Below are 7,843 nucleotides of genomic sequence, written 5' to 3'. Positions count from 1 at the left end.
GAAAGCCAATAATAGAGAAATCCAAATAGACTGTGCTCTGATACCAACTGTCACACACTGGCAATGTGGAAGCCTTGTTGAAGATAAGCAAGTGTGTGTGGCGCTAGTTAACACTCTTCACTAGCCCGCCAAGAATGCTCGAAAGGTTTGCAAAGACAAGCAAAGACAATATTAGTCCAGTTGATGAGCCACAAGTTTGGAGACAAGCCACAATATAACAATCAACAAACTAAAATTGAAGTAGCAACAACTGAAAGGCTTTGCACAATATAAAAGTGAAATGAACTTTTCATTACTCAAAAGAAGGCATTACAAAAGTTGAACAAGGCACAAAAGTGCTACAAGAGTTGTCTTACCATATACAAGGTTGGGGTACATTAAAGGCACAAGTGGTTTGGTTCAACACTTGGGTACCCCCTCCTTATAATAGCTTGTTAAGCGCTTTTCTATTTGGCACGAGGAAACATCCATTATGTTTGAGGAGTCATAATGGATATTTTAAAAATAATACAAAAATAGAAAAATTACAACTCTTGGACTCAAAACACCTTTAATACTAAGGTATTTACATAAAAATTTACAAGGCAAAAGGATTACATTTGACCCTCTAAAAGTTGGCCTAAAGTTGCTACTTGGCGGCTAGCTTACTTCATGGCATGTCTTGGACTTGCACCAACAACTTCTTAGGCATGGCTTTGGCTCTCTGAAGGTCACAAATGTGTGGCATCAAGGTGTTGACCCTTGGATGGGCACACCTTGACACAAGGCCAAGGCCAAGGCAGCCCAGCCAAAGCCAGCAACATGCCAGGCCAAGGCCAACGCCAGCAGCATGCCATGCCAAGCCAAGGCCAAGGCAGCCCAGCCAAAGCCAGCAGCATGCCATGCCAAGGCCAAGGCCAACAGCATGCCATGCCAAGGCCAAGGCCAGCAGCATGCCATGCCAAGGCCAAGGCCAAGGCAGCCCAGCCAAATCCAGCAGCATGCCATGCTAAGGACAATGGCAGCAGCATGCCTTGCCATGCCAAGGCCAAGGCAGCCCATCCAAAGCCAGCAGCATGCCATGCCAAGGCCAAGGCCAGCAGCATGCCATGCCAAGGCCAAGGCCAGCAGCATGCCATTCCATGCCAAGGCCAAGGCCAGCAGCATGCCATGCCATACCAAGGCCAAGGCAGCCCAGCCAATGCCAGCAGCATGCCATGCCAAGGCCAAGGCCGGCCGCATGCCATGCCATGCCAAGGCCAAGGCAACCCAGCCAAAGCCAGTAGCATGCCATGCCAAGGCCAAGGCCAAGGCCTCTCGGCCAAAGCCAGCAGCATGCCATGCCGAGGCCAAGGCCAAGGCCAAGGCAGACCAGCCAAAGCCAGCAGCATGCCATGCCAAGGCCAAGGCCAGCAGCATGGCATTCCATGCCAAGGCCAAGGCAGCCCAGCCAAAGCTTGCAGCATGCGATGCCAAGGCCAAGGCCAAGGCCAGCAGCATGCCATGTCAAGGCAGCCCAGCCAAAGCCAGTAGCATGCCATGACAAGGTCAAGGCCAAGGGAGCCTAGCCAAAGCCAGCAACATGCCACCCCAAGGCGAAGGCCAAGGTCGCCTAGCCAAGGCCGCAGCCAAGGCCAAGGCCAAGGCCAAGGCCAGCAGCATGCCATGCCACAACCCTGGCCAGCAACATGGCATGCCAAGGCCTTGGCCAACAGCATGCCATGCCATGCCATGCTACCGCCCGCAGCTTTTCATGCCTATGCCTTGGCCAACAGCTTGGCATGCCAATGCCTTGGCCAGCAGCATGCCTTGGCATTGGCTTGTCCAGTAGCACTGCATGCCATAGCCTTGGTTAACAACGTAGCATGCCATGGCCTTCGCAAGCATGCCTTGTCCCTCGGGTAATTGCAATCGGGTTTGGCTATGACTTACGTACAAGTTGCCTTGCGAAATTCTTGTCCCTCGGGTAATCGCCATTTGTTTGGCTTTTGCGTGCGAATGAGTTGCCTGTGGTTTCCTTGTGGAAGCTTGTTGCGAAAAGTGTGTCCTTTGGAAGTTGCCTGTTGCATTTGTCATTTGCATTCGCGCTAACCGGTGCTTTCTCGGCTTCTCTAAATGTTTTCGCACGTTCATGGGGCTTCTCAGTCCTTCGGGGTGTGATTCATTTTGGGTGGCTAGTGCATAGTGTACGTCGTGGCGCATGAGTTGTGTTTGGTTTGTGCGAGTTGGACGGATCCCTGCCTATGCAGCGAACTCCACTGGCGCATTCCCGTATGTCCCTTAGGTAATTGCCTCTAGGTTAGCTTTGAGTTGCCTACAATTTGCCTTCGCTTCCCCAGTGGAAGGTGCCTCGTGAAAAGCATGTCCCTCGAGTAATAGCTATTCGGTTGGCTTTGACTGACGAATGAGTTGCCTGTGCTTTCAAAGTGCAAACTTGTTGCGAAAATTATGTCCCTTGAAAGTTGCCTGTTGCCTTTGTCATTTGCAGTCGCGCTAAGAATAGCAACCGAGGCCAAGGCCAAGGCCGCAGCCAAGGTAGCCATGCCACAGCCTTGGCCAGCAACATGGAAGCTTGTTGCGAAAATTATGTCCCTCGGAAGTTGCCTGTTGCCTTTGTCATTTGCAGTCGCGTTAAGAATAACAACCAAGGCAGCCCAACCAAGGCCAAGACCAAGACCAGGGCCTAGGCCAAGGCCAAGGCCAAGGCTGCAGCCTTGGCCATGCCAAAGCCTTGGCCAGCAGCATGCCAATGGCATGCCACTGCCAGCAGCTTGCGATGCCAACGCCTTGGCCAGCAGCATGCCTTGCCACGGCCTTGTCTAGCAGCATGGCATGGCATGGCCTTTGTGATACCCCTGTCCCGTAATATGCTAATTGGTCCTTAATTTGAGTATGATTATGTGTTTAGCATGATTTTATCTGCCATTATGTGAATATTTGTGATTTTGAAGTCTTATCTGTTCACCGTAGGAATACCTGTCTGAATAATCTGTTTTGGAAATTAAATTGAAGGCCTTATCGGCCATGGAACCCGAAATTGATTACGCCATTATGATTGGCATAATTTTTAGAGCCTACGGTGAACTTTAATTGAAAATTGATTCAGGTCAGATTAAATTGGTTTAATTGATGAATTGAGTACCCAATTATTTTATGTTGAAATAATATGTGAGAGGGGCTACTATAAACCTTATTAAAAACCAATTCCTTCCCTTTACATTGATTTTGGACTGATCAACTCTAAGAGAAGAGGAGGGCTGGCTATTAGAGAGAGGGAGGGGAGAAAAATCTAAGTTTTGCTCTTGATCCTTGAAAGCCTTGAAGATAACACAAGAATTGCCATAGATTGTGAAGATTAAACTCCTTGGTGAGTAGTTCATGTAAATTTTTAACTATCATTTTGTGAATTCAAGGTTGGAAGAGGGTCTAGAGCATGGGATTGTTTGACCACAAGGAAATTGAGTTGAATTTGTTATAATGGAGACCCATATATGCATGCATGTGTCTGATTGTCTTGAATATTGCATGTTTTGAGCTCAAAGGGGTATGATCCATGTAAATTGTAGTTGAAACTCATGTTTTGATCACCAATTGTGCATCTAAGTTGAGAACGTGGCTAATTCATCACATGCATGTACAAATTATGAAGACATGGGCTTGAATGTATGAATTTGTTAAGTTAGAATGAGTTTGATGGGAGATTGGGGCATGCATGTGAATTAATTGTGAATTGAGCTTCATTGGGTCGTGAATTGGGGTTTGCATCATGTTAGTATGATTATATTTGAGATTTGAGCCATTGCATGCACGTAATGTAGTTGGAAAATTGATTTGAAGCTCGAGAACACAACCTGGAATTTCTAGAATTTTTACTTCCGCTCGAGCGGGGGAAGGGCCGCTCGAGCGGAGAAATCGTGCTCCCAGCACTTTTTGCAGAAATGGATGTACGCTCGAGCGGGATATCTCATGCTCGAGCGGGGAGTTTTTGTAAACAGGTCTTTCACTCGAGCGCCATAACTCACGCTCGAGCTTAATTTTGAAGTAACCAGTACTTTTGCAGGCCCCTTGGGTTCGCTCGAGCGGGGGAGTCCACGCTTGAGCGGGGACCCTGTTCTCTGAAATTTTATATGCTCGTTCTGTGTTTTGTTTTCCGTTCTCTTTCACTTGTAAGCACTCTTAGGCATGTGTTAAGCATTGTAAATGAGTTAATGAGATAAGAATAAAGCCTAAAGAGGAATATGTAAATTAAAGAACGGGTTGAATTGATAATGACCCTTTTGTGTTCATGGAATGTGTAGGGTCAAGCTCCAGGGCGAATCCACAAGCCGATCACTGTGAGTAATATCGATATTTGAAAGCTTGTCAATGTCCAATTGTTATTTCCCTTATAAGCTTTATGAGTTGCTAATTGGGATTGTGGACAAAAGTCTGACATTATAGAAATGAATGGACCGAAGGTCGTTTTGATAGAAATGAATGGACCGAAGGTCGTTCTGATAGAAATAAATGGACCGAAGGTCGTTTTGATAGAAATGAATGGACCGAAGGTCATTTTGACATGAATGAGTTGGCCGAAGGCCGTTTTGACCTAAGTGAATGGACCTAAGATCGTTTTGACACGAATGAATGGGCCAAAGGCCGTTTTGACATGAATGGAAATCTGATTGGGCCAAAGGCCAGTATGTTTGGGACTACAGTCGTTTGATTTGAATTTTGTATAAGTGTATATATATTAACCAGAAATATGCATTGGGCCCAAGGCCGTTCGGAGCATGTTGTTCTTCATACAGCTTACGTAATTTATGTATTCAATATTATTCACTGGGCTATCGCTCACGCTCATTCATGTGTTTGTAGGTGAGCCGAGGGAAGTCCAAACCCAGCCCCAGTGAAGTCTGCCAGGAACAACATGAGTTTTGAGAAAGCCAACCTTGTGTCTCACGCACGAGACCTATCCTTGCCATTTTGTTATGTAACTATATTTTGTCTTCCTGGCAAGGACTTTATGTATATCTATAAATAGTCTGTCATGGGTTGACTTAGTTGGATGATCCTGTTTGAAAAGAATTTTATGGTACTGTACTTTTGACGTGGGTTATTAATGTAGATGAGTATGGTTTGTCTTGAAATGCATATAAGCACGGCTCTATGGACAAAGTTTTTGATTATTGCTTCCGTTCGGCCCCCTTTACTCTGTTGGGTTATATCTATTTTGGTTTGAGGCCGTAGGTAATCTCAGGATTACTGGCCGGTTACGTCCTTAACCCATAGGGGGCGGGTTCGGGTCGTGACAGCCTTGGCCAAGAACATCGCATGCCACGGCCTTGGCAAGCAATCCTTGTCCCCTGGGTAATTGCCATTAGGTTTGGCTTTGACTTACGTACAAGTTGCCTTGCGAAATGCATGTCCCTCAGGTAATAGCCATTTGGTTGGCTTTCACTTGCGAACAAGTTGCCAGTGCTTTCCCAGTGGAAGCTTGTTGTGAAAAGTATGTCCTTCGGAAGTTGCCTGTTGCGTTTGTTATTTGCATTCGCGCCAACCGATGCTTGCGCGGCTTCTCAAAGTGTTTTTGCACGTTCGTCGGGCTTCTTAGTCCTTCGGGGTGTGATTCACATTTTTTAATTATTTATTTACTCGTAAAAATTAAAATAAAATAAATAAAAAATAAAAAAATAATTAAAAAATTACTATAATAACTAGTGCCTCACCCTATAATTATTGGAATTTTTCCAGAATTTTTTGACTATTTTTAGTAAATTTTATTATTTTTAAGTATTAAAATAGAAATAAATTAAAATAAAATAATCCGGTGGCCAAATATTTTTTTTTCAATTTTTTTTTATGGTGTCTTTAATTATTTCCTTCAACTTTTATGTTGAAAATTCTTGCAAAAAAACGTTACTTTTAAAAAAAAACCCCATTATGACTCCTCGAGCATAGGTGATGTTTCCTTCTGCCAGATGAAAAAGGGCTTAACAAGCTACTATAAGGGGGGGGGGGGGGCACCTCCCTTAAGGCTGGCTAGCATGGCCAGGCCATAGGCCATGCCTATGCCTAGGCGGGCGCTTGGCACATGCCATCACTTGGCTTGTGGCATTGAAACTACATAGCCAAGCACAGGATGTGTCGAGTGGCGGCCCGCGGTGGTGGCGGTGGCACGTCGGCCTTGGCCAGCATGCCATGCCACAGCCTTGGCAAGCATGTCATGCCAGGGCCTTGGCCAACGGCACGCCATGCCAAAGCCTTGGCTCGCATGCCATGCCACAGCCTTGGCCAGCAATATGGCATACCAAAGCCTTGGCCAACGGCATGCCATGCCCCGGCCTTGGCAAGCATGTCATGCCACGGCCTTGGCCAGCAGCATGCCATGCCATAGCCTTGGACAACAAAATGGCATGCCAAAGCCTTGGCTAGCAGCTTGCCATGCCATAGCCTTGGCCAGTAGCATGCCATGCCTCGGCCTTGGCAAGCATGTCATGCCACGGCCTTGGCCAGCAGCATGCCATGCCACAGCCTTGGCCAGCAGCATGCCATGCCCGACCTTGCCAAACATGTCATGCCACGGCCTTGGCCAGTAGTATGACATGCCTAGTCCTTGGCCAGCAGCATGCCATGCCAAGTCCTTGGCCAGCAACATGCCATGCCATAGCCTCGGCCAGCAGCATGCCATGCCACAGCCTCGGCCAGCAACATGGCATTCCAAAGCCTTGGCCAGTAGCATGCCATGCCACGGCCTTGGCCAGCAGCATGCCTTGCCACGACCTTGTCCAGCAACATGCCTTGCCACAGCCTTGTCCAGCAACATGCCATGCCATAGCCTCGGCCAGCAGCATGCCATGCCACAGCCTCGGCCAGCAACATGGCATTCCAAAGCCTTGGCCAGTAGCATGCCATGCCACGGCCTTGGCCAGCAGCATGCCATGCCACGACCTTGTCCAGCAGCATGCCTTGCCACAGCCTTGTCCAGCATCATGGCATGCCATGCCATGGCCTTGGCTAGCAGCATGCCATGCTAACACCTTGGCCAGCAACATGCCTTGCTACGGCCTCGTACAGTAGCATGGCATGCCATACCATGCCAACGCCTTGACCAGCAGCATTCCATGCCTAGTCCTTGGCCAGCAGCATGCCATGCCAACGACTCGGCCTTGGGCAGCAGCGTGCCATGCCAACGCCTTGGCCAGTAGCATGCCTTGCCACGGCCTTGTCCAGCAGCATGGTATACCATGCCACGGCCTTGGCCAGCAGCATGGCATGCCTTGCCACGACCTTGGCTAGCAGCATGGCATGCCATGCCACGGCCTTCGCCATTAGCATGCCTTGCTGCGGCGTTGTCCCACAACATGGCAGGGCCTTGGCCAACAGCATATCATGCCACGGCCTTGGCAAGCATGCCATGTCCCTCAGGTAATTGCCATTAGGTTTGGCTTTGACTTACGTACAAGTTGCCTTGCGAAATGCATGTCCCTCGGTTGAATTGCCATTTGGTTGGCTTTGACGTGCGAACGAGTTGCTGTGCTTTCCTAGTGGAAGCTTGTTGCGAAAAGTATGTCCCTTAAAAGTTTCCTGTTACGTTTGTTATTTGCATTCGCGCTAACCGATGCTTGCTCGGCTTCTCTAAATGTTTTCGCGCATTCGTCGGGCTTCTTAGTCCTTCGGGGGGTGATTCGTTTTGGGGGGTTGGTGCATAGTGTACGTCGTGGCGCGTGAGTTGTGTTTGGTTTGTGCGTGTTGGACGGATCCCAGCCTATGCAGTAAACTCCACTGGTGCATTCCTCCATGTCCCTCGGGTAAATGCCTTTAAGTTGTCTTCGACTCGCCTTCGAGTTGCCTGCACTTCCCTAGTGGAAGGTGGCTTGCAAAA

The sequence above is a fragment of the Camellia sinensis genome, chromosome 6 (genome assembly GCF_055761805.1).
Source record: "Camellia sinensis isolate YWXY chromosome 6, ASM5576180v1, whole genome shotgun sequence".
NCBI lineage: Eukaryota > Viridiplantae > Streptophyta > Magnoliopsida > Ericales > Theaceae > Camellia > Camellia sinensis.
Note: the sequence above shows the minus strand (reverse complement) of the source record.